This window comes from Brachyistius frenatus, unplaced genomic scaffold, assembly GCF_029030835.1.
Source record: "Brachyistius frenatus isolate BFR_SWC_R1_liver_20210118 unplaced genomic scaffold, ASM2903083v1 Contig_26, whole genome shotgun sequence".
Taxonomy (NCBI): domain Eukaryota; kingdom Metazoa; phylum Chordata; class Actinopteri; family Embiotocidae; genus Brachyistius; species Brachyistius frenatus.
The window spans coordinates 1,022,468-1,041,148 of record NW_027210625.1 but is presented as its reverse complement, the minus strand read 5'-3'; the positions used below and the strand labels follow the sequence as shown (position 1 = coordinate 1,041,148).

Below are 18,681 nucleotides of genomic sequence, written 5' to 3'. Positions count from 1 at the left end.
CGCTCTTAAAAAACAAAACCTAAAAGCATGTGTTGGACTTTAGAACTGGGTTTGTGACAGCATGTTGCCAATTTAGTCGAGGCTTTGGTTGGGTATCGACAGGGATATCCAGGGAGTTGCCACTCCAGACTAATCTTGAGGCTGTATGCTCGAGGTAATTGTTGTGCTTAAGGGTGAATTTCCATCTCTGTCTAAAGCTGTGAGCACTTTGAAGCTTTCTTGAAGAACTCCTGAGATTTGGCTCAGATTGGAGCACAGCTAAAATTGTGCATTAATGAGGAGAAAAAGAGGAGGACTACCCACCAAGCAAAGTGAAGCTCATCGATACACACCCACAATGGAATTGCCTCGCCAAAAGTGCAGGAGTTTTTGCTCTGTAAAGCAATACTGAAGGAGGACAGTTATATATTTATAACTCAGTCAAATGCATGGACTGCAGAAAATATTGTTTTGATATTTAATAACTTTAATATATAGTTTGGGCATGGTGGGTAGTTGGCATTGTTCCACAAATGTATGACAAAACTATCATCATCATATGATTCTTATAAGGTATTATTTGCCTGATGTAGTATTTATCCTTCAGGTTCACAAACTAGGTTGGATAGGTGAAAAGTCTGGCTATTAAATCAGATTTTTAGAGCAAGTATATTTCTTCCTTTCACTACAAACGTGCAACGTGATGTCAAACCTACTGCTCTGAGCTTTAAAAAAGAAAAAAAAACTCTCCCTTTCCCAGTGGGATACACCTTGTTTGACAGGTGTTCAGGTGTATTTTCCCACTTGTAGGATCTGGCTGCCATTGGTATTGGCTCAGCACAGCAAATAGGCAAAATTGAGAAATGGTCAGCTCCTGCAAGCTTAAAGTTATAACAGTATTTAATGATCAAAATGTATCAATATATCATAGCGGCACTTTTGACTGCAGCAGGAAGCTGTTTTCAGAGAAAAAAAAAACCTCCTACCATCCCAGTGCGAGACGACAGACGGGTACAGCCCAACAACAGCTCAAAAATATCACAAGTGGGTACATTGCAGGAGATAGTGAGTGCTTTTTAAGGCTGTATTAAGGTGTAAAAGCAAAGGCTTTTGACTATACGTAAAATGTCCTTATCGAAATATGAATCTATAACGGGTATATATGGGTCCTAGAAAAACGTGTTTTAATATTTTATGTAAGTTTGCTCAGGGACTGCTTAACAAGCAGGTGAGTGCTATGTTACATTCCCTCAGAAATTGCTACCATTTAGCCGCCGCATAAAACCCTCATTGATGGAGCGCTACAGGGATAGCAGGTTTCTCCACCCCTGCTGACCGGAGGATTCTGAAGCTTGGTTAAGGTTCCTCCTGTGCTCTCCATCATCTCTTTCAGTCTGAATCACAGCGCTTGTCCAGGGAATATTGCTCTAGCAAATCTTTATACTCCGCCTGGAATGACGTCTCGACATGATTCTATCTCGGTTCTATCTCTGAGGCTTGAAGGCTTTGTGTTTGCTCTCACATCTACTGTGAAGGAGCATGGGCTTTATTTAGACAAGCCTTTCAAAGTCATGTCCAATCCACTTCATTCGTCCCAAGTGAACGGGAGTCAAATTCTACAGACGGTTTGATGATTTAAGGAAATAGGATGCATCTCAAAATCAGCTGGGAGCGCCAGAGTGAAGGCCAGTGAAGTATTTCTGTCAACAAATATATATTTAACCTACTTTGGTATGTGAAGCAAAAGGAGTTTAACAAATGTGCTTATTTGGAGCCCATTTATTAGCTATTTTAATGAAGGTCAATAAGTAAAAGCTCAAATGAACGATGTCCAAAATTAGATCACTTCGGTTGAGTCTAGAAATATGCTACTGGAGACAAAAGAATGACGACGCTGGTGACTTAAAGAGCTATACAAACTACAAGATCGAGGCAGGTAGGCAGATTACAAACAGGCAGATGGTCTAAACACAGATAGAGAATCCAGGCAGGCTAAACAGACAAATAAACAGTGACTTGTTCTTATATGCTGGGGCTGAAGGGTGTGCAGAATGAGGAAAGCTATATTTTGGCCGTTTTTGGCTTGAAGTAAATGATCCACCCGGCTGGGATTCCAAACGGGGACTCTTTGCTCAGAGCATGGTGCTCAGGTGGGATGAGCCCAAACAACACGTCTCTACATAAATGGCTTTTAATTTGAAATTAATACAGGATGTATTGGCTAACCAATGGTGACTCCTTTCAGGGGAGACATGTGCAGTCACGATTTCCAACCTCAATCGTCTTCACTGTAACCAGGGAAGAAATTATCTTGCTGTTCAAGATAGTGTATATTCTGTAGAGCAATTTAAAAAAAATGTCACCAACCTCATGTACATAGCTGTTTGACTAGACTGAGATGCTGAGAGCCAAAGTGTATTACATGCAGGTATACACAACCAAGACGTGCTAAGAAACTAAATTTGCCGGCATTAATTCTGGAAAAAAAAGAAAGACAAGGAAGGAATGGCATGTTTACTTTCACACCATTTCCATTTGCTCTCCTCCCTTTTATCCCAGGCACACCGGCATCCTGCTGGTTGTGCACAATCAAACAGAGTGAGGAGAGAGCAGCGCACAGTGAAGATTTGCCTCCATGTGTCTTTTGTTTTCTGAAAAAGGCGCTCAGCTGACACACACCTATGTTGACACGCGCAAACACACACACTGAGCCTCGTCTCGCGGGCTTATTAATACACACAACGTCTTTGGGATTTCAAGAGTATTTACAGTTCATTACAAGAGACACATGCAGCATGCATACTGCTCCCACGCTAATATTCATAAACAGAACCTCGCTTGGATGTCTTTTGGAAAGCCGAGTGTACTTTTAAGTCGTCATGCGAGTTGAACTTTGGCCCGCGCTTCATGCTCATTTGCCATTTCTCATTTGTGCAAACCTTGACTCTAGCCTGTCTGAATAATGCAGTTGCCCCATTTAACTACACAACCAACACTGTGCTCATATTTACTGGGATTAAGTGCATTCTCTTGTTACGTAGGTATTTCAAAAATGTACAGTCTTCTCGCCTAAATGAATTTGAACTTGGCACCTCCGAGTCAAATACGAGGCTGAAAGGAGTGAAAAGATGATAGCGAGGCAGCCGGCGTCGTCTTGGCTGTTTAAAATGTAACATGAATTCTCATTAGGGTGGGAAGGGGGCTGTTGCAGATGGAGTAATCCTTGGCAGGCGCGGCGGCGAGCGCGCTAATATTCCCAAAAGCATTAATACGTCAGGCACATTTGGGTTGGTGTGTGTGAAAATGTGTGTGTGTGCGGATCTGACGGGTGGCTCGGAAGTAGGACGCCCACAGAGGGGAAGACACACAAACACTCGCAGCGTCAGTGTGACAGAGACAGACACCCACCCGAAGCTGAATCATCTGGAAAGAAGTGCCTCCGCCGGTGTCGAGCGGCGACAGCCTTGTGCGATTTGTTCATGCAAATTTAGGCCCAATCACACCCACGGTGACTTTGTTGAGGAGAGGAGAGGAGAAGCAAGGAGAAAAAAGGTGAGAGGAGATGAGGATTCTTGGAAGGTACGAGATGTCTGGGAGATAAATAGGAAGGAGGAGATCGTATTGGCAGTCAGGAAATAGTTATTTATCTTAGAGCTGTCTAACAATAGGGACCATAAAAAGATAAGGAATGAGTTACTATGATTGGGGATGATTTTGCTGATCATAAATTGTATATCCTAAACAAAACTGCAGAATTAGACCAAGAAGGAAAATGGCCACAAGCAAACCAAAGCACGAAATAACTGTCTCACAAAACCACAAGTCTCATTAGGAATTCAAAAACACAAAGGAGTCCTCTATTTACCGAATAGTCAAACAAGGTGTTAGTCGATGAGGAAGTGATTAAGCTACTCGAATCAACCACAAAGTCTCCAAATACACCCGAGTTAAAGTGTAATAGCCATCCAAATGTTGTGCACAAAGTCCACTGCCCCAGAAAGGGAAATAAAGGCCAGATTAAGCAATGTTAAAACTGGGTCTGAACCTCTGCCTAGTAAAGGCGCGATCATAAGCATGCGACCAACAGTCGAACAAACGAGTATTAGCTGACCAGGAGAATCTTTAGTCGAGGGCAGCTCTATCTCTACGATAAGTAATTTCAGAAAAGCATGCTGAGGTTTGCGGGAAATTTGTTTTTCCATATGTTCTTTATGAAATATAATAACTTTACCGTGATGAAGGTTTCCATATGTTTATTTTTCCTGGTGCAATTCTGACCTTTGAAAATATACATCCAGTTCTTAGTATATTACACCAGCCCGGCGTTGTGAACCCTGTGGCCCTGAGGAAATGCTAATCAGCCTGCTGGGACTGGGGAAAGGCCAGTATACAATAGCTTTGGCCAGGCTACTGTAGCCTCTAGCTAGCAGATAAGTCTACCGTAGACATTTAATATGATTCCAAAAACTGATATAGGCTGTCGCTGCCCGCTGCTGCTCCCTGAGAGTACATCTCATGGAGAAAAATACCAACAGGATGCCGGGTGTAGGATATAAAGGTGACCACTGCTGAAAGAAGCTGATGACCAGGAAGGAAATCTAGTAAATGCATATTTCTGGTAGTTTGCACCTGTGTCTCTGGCAGAAGTAAAAAGTCACATCCTGCAAATGTGCAGTTTTAAAATGTTTGTGGGTCTAAATGGGGTCAGAGAAATCACCTTGAAGCAAGACATTTTATATATTAAATTGTGTGTATGAAAATCAAAACATGAAGGCTTCGCTGAACAAAGAATGTTTATATTTTCATAAACAAAAGGGTGAAAAATAGAAGTTTAAAGGCATCACAGTCCCACCCACACGGTTTGAGTGACATGAGTGACAAGTGATCTCTGACAAAGAGCGGCACATAAAAAAAATAAAGAGAACATTAAGAACTATTTTTCTTCACCTTAAAAGAGACAGCAAGTGCTAAGTTAACAAATACTTGTATCGATATTAAAGTTTTATTGTCCCCATTGACCCCATATGACAATAAAATGTGACTTTTAGATTATTCCAATTTAGTTCAGCCATTATTTTGAGCAAAGTAAAACTGCTTAATGGACTTTTTTTTGTATTATTTCAAACCACATTTTGACTATTTAAGGCTGGCATTTTGCAGCAAATAAGGAAAATAGGAAATAATGAGGTAATAGATCTAAATCACCCCCCCCTCCCCCCTTGTAAACCCTTTTTTTTTTGTTTTTTTTCCTTTTTAAATTAATTCGTTAAAGGACCAATATGTGCTATTTAGGGATATCCAAGATCATGATTGTGAATTATTCTTAATTATGTTTTATTGCTGTATAATTACCTGAAACTTAGAAGCCCTTCATATCTACATAGGAAGCGGGTCCTCTTCCACAGAGTGTGCTGTGATCTACTGCCATGTACAGTGGCCCAGAAGGGACAAAGCAAACACTGATTCTAGAAAGGGACTGTCGTGACTGTAGATTCTCTGCAATCTGAAACCTCATCACTAGGTGCCACTAACTCATACACGCAGCTCCCTTAATTGTCCAAATGCTCTATAAATCTGTACTTTTCATGCTCCTGCAAATGCTGTTTCCTCACCCTAACCTTTAGTCCTGAACATGGTGCATGAGAAAACAGTTTGTGACACAGCTGGTCACTAAATCTTTTTTTTTTCTTCACACCACTTGACCTTTATAAAGTCAGAATGGCAGTGCATCAACCTTGTGATCTTATAAAGTTGTTTTGGTACATTCAAGTTATATAAATGTAATCCCAATGATAACTACCTGTTTAACTTTGTTTTTGGTAGCTTCCAACTGTCTATTTTGCCCTCTAGAAAGGCAGAATAGACTTTTTTTTAAGAACTGAAAACTGATAAGAGTGGTAGGACTGAACTCAAACATGACTCAGTTTTTGATCCGTTGCCGATACAAAAAAAAAAAGTAGATTGCAGCAGCTTAAATAAATGGATTTTCATTCGCAGATAAGGACATTGAGATACGGTTAGAAGGTCTAATAAAGCTCATAAGTGGAGCCTGAAGTGAGATGATTTTGTCACACATACTAATCAAGGTCAAGAATGAAATTCTACCCTCATGATTTGTCTTTGTTCTATCACCTCAAGTCTAATCCAGTACAGCAGGAGTCAATTTTACAACATGAGGTTCCCCCATAAAGTTCATGACACATGTGCACAGTTTATTGCTACTTGTACTACATGAATTTAAGAGTTTCAATGGATTCTGCATCGTCAACTCGGCACAAAACTCCTCTTTCAATCCATTTAACAAAAGCCTTCCTCCTTTAGGACTTCTCTTTGAATGTAGCTTCCAGTGCTCTCCAGATCTAACAGAAGGTACACTTTTGCTTTTTCGCTGTGTAGGTCACCATCATATACCACTTTCAGCTTAACACAAGGATCTATAGCCACTCAAGGACATTACTTCCCGAGTACAGCCAGCTCGCCATTCCCCAATCGCCTCTTAAAGCATATTAGGACTAAAAGCTATTGATTGATAATATGTAGCTTCATAATGATTCAAAATTGCAAAGTTTAGATCTCCAACTACAAACGCAGATCTGCAGCAGTTCTCCCACTAACCCCCCATGCCTCTGTATGGGAGGCGGAGTGCACAGAATAGAGATTAGAGGATCAGACTTAGTTGGAAAAAAAAAAAAAAAAAAAGTATTTGAATACGGTCTTGCCGATCTGAACACCCCTGCTATGCACTTTTGACTTTGCAGACACTTAACCAGCTTCAAAACAAGAAATGTCACCGGCAGGATGATGATGAAAAACACATTCTTCATGCTCAGCCATGCATTCACGATGCACTCCACTACTATTTTCTCACACTCTAAAATCTACTACGAGCTGTAATTGCACGGGGGAGATGACTGGAGTATCGACACAAAGACACAATGCCTGGCTTTCCAGTGTTTAACGCAAACAAAACAAAAAAGTGCCCGCCATCCCTCTGTCTCTTTGTCTCGCCTTAGTATCAGCCGCCATTCCTCTCTTCCCCTTCTATCTGCTTTAACTATTGTTCTCCACCTCTGTATTTCTCCCCCTCTCTTTCCCTCTCTGTGCTGAGTTGTCTATAGAATGTTAAAAGCCTCTAACACTGTGATGTCCCTGCAGAGCTCGCTGTCCTGTGAGTCGCGGCTGAGCAGAATGCTAAATGGGCCGCGGCGCAGTCGCTCGCCGCCGCCGCCGCCATCTCGATGCTCAACCCGAGCCCGTGCCGAGCCCGTGTGAAAGTGAAATACGGGATGTGAAAGGAGAGAGTGAGATAATGAGAGTAAGTTGATGGCAGCACGTGTGGGTGGAGAGCTAAATAGGGCTACAAAGGGTTCGTGCAAATGAGGCACTAGTCTTTCCTGTCAGCACTGAGCTAAAAAGACCAACAGTGGGAAAAAAACCAAATTGATTCAATTGATGCCGCAAACCAGAAAGATTTGGATGAAAAATAGTGTTGACAGACAATATTTCCCTTTATGACTGGCAATAGGTTGTGAATGCAGTCAAAATACGAGCCCATCGTCTGCCCAATACACCACAAGGCAATCAACAGGTGTTTGATATTAAACATCACGCCGTGAAATTTAATTTGCAGAGCAAAGAGTGTGCCTTTTTTTTATTTTTTTCTCCTCCCTTTCTTTTAATTTATTTTTCCATGCGGGACAAAAATTAAGTAAATTTACTTTCAACCTCGGCTCCTTATCTGATCTGCATTAAACCATCAAATTAAAAGGGCCAAAAATGAGTTATTGTTTCAGAATTGGTTCCCTAAACACCCGTATGTTTATGTGATTAGTGACAGCATGAATCCCCAATGCACACAATATGACAACTAGTAGAGGGGCTAAAAGATACAAAATACCCTGCGACAGTCGGGCGGTCGGTTGTCGCGGCCAGTAAATCACAGTCAAGAATTAGCACTGTTGCATTTTAATCGAATCATTTTTTTGTTTTGCAATACAGCTGAGATACATTAAGGACTTCTATTTTGTAGGTTAACTCGTTTACATTTTTTTAGACTATTTAAATATGCAGTGAAGCAGCATGGAGATCGAATATATTAATCAATTACCATATAGTTAAGCGTTGCATAAATTTCAATTATTGTTTTCTGCATTCTTTGTTTACACAACTAGGCACATATGTTGCATTGGAACTTATGAAATAAACTCGTGGCATCCTTTAAAGTTTTCTTCTTATTATTTTTGAAGCTTGCATTATAATGTGTTTGCCATTATAGCCAGCCTCCACAAAAACTAAGAACCTACAATTACAGCTAATAGACTAATAGACTCTGACTTACCTTTAGAAAGGCTGGACCAGAGAGGCTTTGGTTCACTTGACTGGGCTGGTTTCTGTCCAAGTTCCCATGGCGATACCCAGCTTCAATCCAGGTGGTCACAAAAGGCAAGAGATCAAACTCCTCAACAGGCGGCCAATTTAAATCTACAAATAAGAGAAGATATGCCGCTCTGTCACATTTGATTTGGTAGGGATTCTTTTTGCCTTGCCTGGAACATTTCCACGGCTCTTTCATGGGCAGAACTTTGTTTGTACTTGTAGATTTCTTTTTCTGTAGCGGCGTATATCATCTGACACGCAAACATCTCTGTATATCCATTGGCGTAGCTCGGATTTCCTCTCAGCAAGCAAACTTTTTTTTAACTTCCCTGCATACAAACCCACTTACTTTCCACCTTTCACTCAAGCAAAGTTATTGCAAATCTTCCAGTGTTCCATTTGTTTTGGTGTCCAACCCTAGGGTAGGTCAATCTACATGCTTTGATTACAATGCAGTTCCTTTGTGCTCTTTTAAAAATGCTGCACAAGCTTGCAAACATGAAAGTTAATAAGTGCATATGTTAGTGAGGCCTCGAGGACACACACAAGGCGCTTAGTAACAGTGAATGCAAGTGAAAACTTTTGTTTGTTCAAGGAGACTCCATGGGGCCTCTGTAATTAAACTGAAGATGTAATTATAGTCGAGACACCTGCACTGTAAACGAGTACGCCACAGCTTTAGTACCAAAAGTTTGAAGACTCTCGAGATTGATTTTTTTGTAAGCTATTTTGTATCCTGCACAGTTAATTTCCTTAAACCAAACATTTCAACACTAGGCTCACTTCTGTTCATCTTCTTTAGTGCACTTTCATAAAATAGGGGGACTTAGAAGATAAAGATCATAAAAAAAGAACAGTCAAAATTGATGCAATAGAGGTTGAGATATCCTGACTTTTTTCTGATATGGCTCAAGCTTCAAAAACTCTCTACCCTACACTCCCATAATGGAACTCAATAGCATCTTTGATAGAGTCTTCTTGTCTGCTAAAAGCCTACATCTGTCAAACTCTGTGCCGCAGCGTGTAACACAAGATTTCTGTGAAAATGTTGCACCCTGCATGGACTCTCTTAGACATGTCAAAGCTCCTCTAGGGTCACAGAAGACATTTTACATGTTTGTTTTTTTTTTCTTTCTCAGAATGTGTGCTACGTCTTGAGACTGCAAATCCGCTTAGTATCCCTTTATGTTAAAGTCAGCAAGCCATAGTCAGTACAACTTTAGGGTGAGTGGTTACCAGAAAAAATCATCCTGATTTATTTATGTATTGGAGAGACCCAAATCTGTGATTAATAAAATACATTAAAAAAAAAAAGCACGGGCCAAGTAAAATCTCTCAAAATAATAAATTAAGCATCATGGAAATGTCTGTGCAGAGGCAAACAGCAGCCAAATGCACAATGTGTTTTTGAAAATAACTCTCATCTTCTTTCCATCACTTGGACACACACCGGTGCAGGTGTTTGAAGGCAAATGATTGGCCCAGCAGCCAGCACAGCAGGCGACAACCTTGACCAAACAGCAAACAGAAAAGAAAGAGAAAAAAAAAGCTTTGAAAACACCTGATTTTATGCCCGGTGAGTCAGCCAGCTCATCGGGATTCCATCAGAAATACCTACCAGACCCCCACGGCTTGTTTGGCAAGAATGGCCAAAAAAAACCTTGAAACAGTCCACATTTCCAAACCCATTTGTGTCAAGTAAACTTTTAGTTACAGAGTTGAACAACCACACAACAAAATAGATGTTGTCTCCAAGTTAGTGATTACGTGTTGAACTTGAAACATCAACCTCTCTAGCATGAAGGACGTCACCCAGTAGTTTTTGAACTGCCGTTTTAAAGTTTGGAGTCATTTTGGTTGTCGCCGCCTTGTTTTTTTTTTTTAAAGGCAGACCGTATTTGGAAAAGCTGGGGGAAACTGAGACGACCAGGACACTCTGCCCCGCCCACCTATACCGGCACCCTGCCTGCACCCCTGAATGCCTGCATTGATTTCACTTTTCACACCCAGATACACCCAGTTCATGTGACATCCATGGCTCTCATGTATCTCGTGTGGGATCCAAAATAGTGCAAAGGGAGCCAGGCCCGCAGAGTCCAAATTTATAACTCAAACAAATAAGTAAAATCGTCATTAGTCAGTGAGACACATGTAAGATGCTCTTAAAAGATGAGTAAATATGAATGGAGGCGTTGCTAAAAATGCACAATTCGGGGCCCGGGGACAGAAAATGGTAGCATAGAGCGTTTAAGGCAGCAGGAGTTGGTTGACAAACGCACTGCCCGTATATGAACAAATACAAACCAAAGATGCATTTACACATCGGTGCACACATACGCCGAACTCCTGCCTCCGTGCATCGACGCGCGCGCGCACGCACGCCTAAATGAACAGCTGCTGTGTTAAGCATTATCTAAATACAATCAGGATGCACTCACCAACAGCACAATTTGCATCTCTCTCTCTCTCTCACTCTGTCTAGGCATTTCGCCACAGCTCGTCAGCACTTTAGTAAAAGGGCTTTTCACGCACAAACACAATAAAGCCCCCAACAGGCGTCTCAGGTGGGTAGGAAAGCTGTAATCCTCTTTCCATCTAAGCACCTTTTTTCTTTTTTTTTTTACTGTAGGTAGAGGAAGGCGAGAGAGCGAGAGAGAGAGAGAGAGAGAGCCGAGAGCCAGAATTTGTCACCCCTTTCCTTCCCTCAGCTGGAGGAGCATTTGCATAGCATATACACAAGGTGCGAGGATTGATTTAATTGGCTATCTTGTTTTCCTCACCAAGATATGATGCTATGGGAGGGGTGGGGGTGGGGGGGCGGAGGGAGGGGGAATGAGGTTATGTGATGTGTTTAAGAGAGAACTAAAGATTTCCAGCCTGCTAGATAAATGTGTATCTGTCTCTGTGCTTACTGTGGCTGTCAGTGCGTGCGCGCGCGTGTGTGTGTGTGTGTGTGTGTGTGTGTGTGTGTGTGTGTGTGTGAGTGCGCGCGCGTGAGCCTTGTGTGATTGCACGAGCGAGGGTATTCACGGATGCAGACAAATTTGTGTGAGTCTCTGACGGGAACGTGAAAAAAAAAAAAAAAAAAAAAGAGAAGGGTTTTCAGAGTGAGGCGGCGAGGCCGAGACAGGAACACACACTCTTTAGCTGAGAACACAGGCCTCATTTAGGTTAGCGCAGGATTAGCCATGCCGTGCCGCACAAGCACAGGAATTAAAATGCAAATGAGGACAAGGATTGCACAAGAGGAGTGCAACAAGACGAGGATAAAATAGCATGGGCGAGGATGGATGCAATGTGTGCTGTGCTGCTATTATTTATATTTGCTGCTGTTTTTAATTGCTACTGCTGTGGAGGTGTCACACCAGCTGAAGCAGATCGAAACATGTATTATATTAATAGGACTTAAGATATCGGGCATTAAAATGTTTTCCTCTTAACAAGAATGCACTGACAATTAATGTGGTTAAACCAAGCAGTCCACAAGTAACAGGAGGACACACAGTAGACTGGTGCTCTTACCGCTTCTGACTGCACAAAGGCAGCCAACCTAACACAATGCTAATGCACTTCTATAAATGCTGTCCCCTTTGACCACAAAATACTGAAACCTGTGAAACAGTCTGAAAATATGTGGAAACATATTTTACCACTGGGGACTTTTCAGTGGAGTTTTACATTTCAAAGTTGGTTTACTTCTTAGGGGAAGTACTACTCGGCCTGTGGAGTAGTAGCTCTCCTGGAGCTTTGCCAAGTGTGAGAAAATAACCTGTGATGATGTCAAGGTTACCTTGGGAGACTACCCATTTTTTTTTTTTTAACCATTAACAAACTGGTTTCAAAGATCATTTTCTGAGTACAGGATTCTAATAAAGAACCTGAGCGAGTTACATGTTGGGAATTGAAAGGATTTTTGGATCAGAATATAAATGCATCTGATGTATCAATTGTGGAAATTCTTTTCTTTTAATAAGTTTCTCCAAACTCCTCAAACTTTATACAAGCACAATACGAACTCACTTGGAATAACTTTTATAGACAGAATAAAAAAAAAAAACATTCTGTGAAATGAAGCAGCGGGTACGGAAAGAAGTTAACAACACGAACAAAAAAATGTTTTACTAAGAGAGTTTGAAATAGTACACAACTCTGTTAAACATAATCTAGGCCACAAAAAAATCCAGGGCGGTGTCTGTAAATCCAAATTATCAGCGTTTCCATTTGAAGCCAAACATGGTAAAGGTCCCATGTTGTATATATTGAGATTTTCATTTTTATATATTTTTTTTTATACACTTTATTATTATAAAGCAGGTCTACAGGCTACATCAATAATATGAGAGTGTAATAGTGCTCAGTACGTGGAGAAATACACACAACCCATCTTCAGCAACTGTGTCCTTTGGACTTCTGTAAATTTGTGATGTCACAAAATAATGTGATACGTCCAGCTTCAGCATGGCTGACAGTATAACTTTTTTATGTGGAGCAAAAAAAAAACACACAAAAAACAAGCAGCACTTATTCTGAAATATAATGACCTCCCACTGCTTTTTCAACTGTATCAGCTTTCTGATTAAATCCCTGCTAGATTAGGCATCATTGAATCGGGGTCCTCTATCATGGGCTTGACATTGAGAAGGGTATGCTGTTCTGAGGCAATTATAAGTTTTCTCTGCTTGCATCTGCCCTGCAGCTAAAAAAAACACAGTGGCAAATTAATCATCTTAAAATGGCCAAAACTAAAGGTTAGCCATAATCCTCCACATCATTGTCCATATGCAGGCACATAGACACACACACACACTTGCTTGTCTCCTCTCGTGTCCTCTGAGTGGACATAATGAAAGTTAATGAATAAATCCATAACTTATATTTTTTTTTAAAAATGGGACACCTGCACAGGCAGGAAAGGACATTTCTCTGAATATGTGCATAGATTTGAACAGGGCAAGAGCATTTGCTTCGTGAAGGTTCAGAGGGAGCAAGCGAAGCAGAGGCCAAGAGAACAGCAGTGATAACAGCTGGGGAGACCAAGAGCAGGCAGAATGATGTTAAAAACAGCTACCCAACTATTTTGGTTGTGACGGAAGAAAAGGGGTCTTTTTTTTTTTTGATGGATTGGCATCTAACCGGAGTCCAAACACATACATTTGGAAGTAGCCAGAGGTAAAGCTCGTCCTTGTCCACTTGAATCTAATGTGGTAAAAGCTTTTGCATCTCGCCAACCCGCTATGGTTCTGCATTGGCTGTTTGTGTCCAAACTCGAACTCCTTAACTCGACAAAACTGACAAGGATCACCACATGCACGGTCACTTCGTCTGGGAAAGTGGTGCAGTTCCAGCCGACGAGCCTTTAGTGCACTGAACAGCAAAACCTTTCGCAGATCAAGAAGTCAAGACTTGGTGTTTACTTGTGCCTCACCTGCTGAGCAATCGTGTTCTTATTCTGGGCTGCTGCTTTTGAGTGACAGTGTTGGTTTGGCCGAAGACTCTGTTGAAGGAACAATTGGGGTGCGTGACAGAATATCATCTTCTGCAGTCAATCGGGCTTTCGGCATCATGTTGCCTGTACCATATGCTTGTCAGAAGGTTGACATATGATGAAATGACTGAAGCACCATCATGTCAGTGTCACACAGCAGGGATGCAGTCATTGAGTTTGACCTCTAAGCCAGAAGATATGTAAAAGATGACACTACGTGCTATTTTAACTGTGCAAGCCCAGGGATGCTGTAAGTGGAAAGCGGCAGGTCTCGGGTGAATGTGTAGGTGTCTCCGAGCACACCTGCTATTTCCGTTCATGTACATGCAGCAGCAATAAGCGTTAAAAAAAGCTGACAGGAATGGAATGTGAATTGGAGGGGGTGGTAGTTCATGAATTCCCTTGTAGCCAGCCACATCACAGCTCTAATTTTTCTGAAATAGTTGTGTCAATCACATGATGCATGATAACAACAGCCCAACAGAATTTGTAATTCCTGGAGAAGCAGCACCTCAAGTCTGCAGCCAGAGGCTGACGGTCAGGCTTTCTTTTCTTTCTTTTTTTTACTTGCACAATGAAGACATAAATTAATAATGAAAAATGTTTGATGAAGGCATTAATATGACTGCATCATTCCAAGCTATTTCAATTTTATTTCTACCGTTATGCATTCATAAGCTACCGATGTAAAAGTATATGTGTCCTGCCTCCCTCAGATGGCTGCAGGGATGTAGTGAACTAAAAAAAACATTTACACAAAGTATATATCAGCTGTGGCCATAAATTTACTCATATAATTTCATAGAGGCTGCTTTTTCACCGTGTAACCACAATGACGCGTTTTCGGTGGCGATTTCTGCTCGGCAGTGGTTAAGGGTGAAGTCTCGAGGTCTTGTCTATACAACCATGCCTCCGCAACTACATCTCTCAGAGCAGCTGTCAATCACAAAGTCACACCTCCTTTTTATAGCAACATTATTTTAGGTCTATTTAGATTTTTGTATTTGCCCGATTTCCCATCTGCTAACATAGAGCGGGGTTTGTTTACAACCTATACTGCAACCAGCCACCAGGGGGCGACTGCAATGCTTTGGCTTCTTTTTCAGTGTACCAGTCACTTGTGTCGGTAGCATTTAAAGGCGCCGGTAGCACACAGTTGGTCTGGTTTCACTGGTTAATGTAACATTTCAAGGAATGCGAGTGCAGTTTTATAGAGCTGAAATCAGATTAAAAAATGTCTACAACCATTCCAAACATGGGATATTAAGTACGTGGATAATACTGGCTGATGTTTGACTTTTAAACTTTAGAAACAAACTCAAATCTTTTAGTACCAATCATATAATCCATGTTTCCTGGGTTTTACATCAACCGGAGTGCTGAGAGTGTTAGCAAAGGGTCCAAATACCAACATCACAGACTTTGATTTGTATTCAATGCGGCCCTGAGATCGAAGCATTTGCTGTCCGGGTGTAAGCAACTGAGATTTACGACGGGTGTATTTGTTGGCTCGGCCTAATCCATAGGCTTTCCTCCGAATGGAAGCTTGTCAGATAGACCGACAGTCAGACAGACTTTTCTCAAGAAGGCTCGCTCATCAAACTGTAGACACACAATCAAGGCATTTGCACACACTCACATTCTTTCCCCAGCGAGGGGTCACATACCCAATCAGGTACACACAAATACACACACACGGCAATGTACTAGTTTGATATGGTGCTCAGAATGTGATGACAGTATCAGGCCCTTGTGTGATTGAGGTGACGGAGGCAGAGACAGGATGGGGGCTGTCATCAGCTGTGAGTGACAGGAAGCTGAGGATGGAGGGGTGGGGGGGGGTGGGTTGTCAGCTGAGTTCATGGCATACAGTCTATCCCTCCAACTGTCTTTGTGTTTGTCTCACCTCCTCCTCTTTCGGTCTCTCCATCCATCTATCTCTTTCTTATGTCTGCCAGGCTGTTTCAACCTTTCTGTCTTCTTTGTCCTGTCTGTCCATCTCTGCCTCTCTCTCCCTTTCAAATACATATACTTTTTATTTTTTCAGCTCCCCGGCTGATGGTTGGATGAGTTTTGCCCTTTCTTCCCCGAGTCAGACACTACATCAAGAAAAACAATGGGAGACTCATAAATAGGGTTTAGAGAACATGCACCCAATTTACTTTGACAGTGGGGGAGGTGTGTTTGTGTATGCGTACGTGTGTGTTTGCGGGTTTGCGGGTGCACGGGGCGTAAGTCACTTTGACAGGTGCTGCAAATGAGGCAATATTGCAGGTATTGACTGACATCTCAGGCCCCGGGCCCTCGGCTCGCTAAAAGAGAGTGGTCATCATAAATCACAACTTGTATTAGCAACTGATGCTCCAGGTGGAGACTTAAAATCTCATAACATTATTTGAACACCGCCGTTAAACCTCTGAAATGGTTTAGTAAATAAACGTCTTGGGTCAAGGAAGCTTTCAAATGTCCAAAATTAAATTCACTGCTGGACTCCTGCAGGTGGTCGACCTAATGAAGCAATAATCAATGAGACTAGAAATAAACCAAATTGATCGTCAAAAAGAGATGATCGACCAACTGGAGCTTTTATATGCAAGAGCTAGTGGTAGGTGCACCACTGGTGGTACAGGGAGCTGTGCTGAAAGGCCTAACAATTACACTCAAACTGGTTTAAGTCCATAAAATTGAATAAAATGTTCTTTTTTATTACAGACAACAGCGATTAAATGTGCACATGACGTTGCAATAAAGTAAAAGAAACAGTGATGAATCATTCAAACTTGCTGGTGATAAGCCACGTAGGGTGACGGAATATCATGTCCAACAAGGCATAACTCTGACATTTGATTCAACCTCTTCAGGTATTGATTTTTATCTAAGTGAAGGGATGCAATTTTAAAACGGCTACAAGTTCCAAAAAACAGTCAAGGGGAAAGTGCCAACGCTGATCCTAACAAGTCAGACGAACACTTCAAAGCTGAAGAGGAGTCTCGGCGATAGTACATGTAAATGTATTCGGTAATTTTGAAACAGCTGCCTTATGCTGTTGTTATTTTAAGGCTTTTTCAGGGTCAAATCAGGGAATTTTTATTCTATTAAAAAAAGGAAAAATTGTTGCCATCTGCACTTGGAAGTGGTACTTTGGGAAATTTGATAGTGGTACTTTCGTCTGAAAAGTTGTGAAACCTCTGGTTTAGACTAAACGTAATTGGTGTTCCCTTCCCATCTCATGCTCTTAATCAAGTCGATTGTATACGTTTCTTTACTGATGAAACTATGAAACACATAAAATGTCATGAAACAGTTGCAAATTTGCATCACTATGGGAAACCTCGTCATTATCATGAAGATTAAATCACCCAAGTTTGACACTTGAGCTGCTAATTTTCACACCACTCCCACCACCTCACACTGACAACCCAACTACTCATCAACAGCTGCACTGCGAACCTGCGCAGGAATCCACACAGAACCGGCACATTCATGCCGAGCACGTCACATCAGCCCAGAAACTCTCAGGTATCCCGGAAGCGCCTACTATTCTTAGGCTCCGCTGTCATTTTTGTCCGCTTTGCTTCCTCTCTTGTTCCGAACAAAGACTGTGAGATGAGGGTCATCTTTTCTGACAGCAAGGGCGGTCAGCCCCTCTGAGGTTGTCATACTCCGCCGCCTTTTACAGTGCGCCACTCTGACTGACCTCTTTGCTCGGGTTGCCGTGTGCTGCATGTCTGCAAGTGTGTGCGCGCGTGTGTGTGTGTGTGTGTGTGATGGAGGTTGTTAAAATCCTGATCTCTTTGCTCCGCCCAGCTTCACCCTCTGCTATACTCGTGTGCATGTGCGGTGGAGGTGGTTTTGTCACAGCCCTGCTCTTTTAGCATCACTCTGTTTCGACTTCTTTTGTTTTGCTTTTTTTTTTCCTCGAGCCCGCAGTGTAAACGTCCCACATTAACAAATCTGAAATCCTCTGACAGAGAGGGTGCTGACCTTTGGATATAAATAACACTCTCTGTTTGACTCGTGAACAGAACGAACGTTCAGTTCTCCAAGCGACTGTTGGTGGCTGCGCTAATTGCTTTAGTGTGCTTGTCTCGTCGGCTGCCAAGTTGCACTCTGCTGAGCCACGGACTTGGCCTGTGCATGAGAGAGGGTTGGACAACAGCGCTCTAAAATATGCCAACATCCATTTGACTGCTTGGCAGTAATACAAAGGGGATGGAGAGAGGAGGGAGAGAATGACAGAGAAAGAGAATGAGACGGAGAAGTGAACGAGAACTGTCGGTGACCGGAGAGGTAGCGGGGCAGAATGGTGAAGAGTACTAGACACAGTGAGTAGTAGATAATATCCCCTCATCTGTTTTAGCCCCATTTTGGATCCTGATAGCCCGTGACCGAACAGGCACTCCTCTGCAGTTTAGAAATTTACATCCTCAAAATCAATACCTATTGACTTGCCATTAAATTTATTCCCTTTTCCCCTAAACTATTTTCCCTCGTCCTCCTCCCTTTTCTAATTCCTAATGATTGCCTTTCTGCTCAGTGGGGGAATCTCATGAAGCTTTGAAATTTCCTCCCCTGCTTGGTTCGCATCAACTCCGCAGCAGCTCATGAACCCCGCCTGTCAACCAAATCAGGCAGGAGATGAGTGACAGCATATCAAATCCTGATCTTTTAACTGGTTCTTGTTGGAAGAAGAGAAAAGCTGATGAAAAGGGAAATCTCCCCGATGGCTCTCTGTGGAGAACCTCAGCATGCTGGCAGAGGTTGATTTGTGTGCGGGTTTTTTTTTTTTTTTTTTTTTTTCAGAGCCTTGTATAATGGCTTTGACACTGAGCCTTCTCATT

The 18,681-nt window shown here is 42.0% G+C and overlaps 1 long non-coding RNA gene across 1 annotated transcript in view; it reads right to left on the bottom strand.

The window, feature by feature from the left end:
• Positions 1 to 8,323: 8,323 nt before the first annotated feature.
• Positions 8,324 to 18,681, bottom strand: part of LOC138620726 (uncharacterized) — a 43,356-nt gene continuing 32,998 nt past the window's right edge. Inside the window, exon 3 of the long non-coding RNA XR_011310889.1 lies at positions 8,324 to 8,460. This is a non-coding gene — a long non-coding RNA (uncharacterized lncRNA). The remainder of the gene's footprint in view (positions 8,461 to 18,681) is intronic.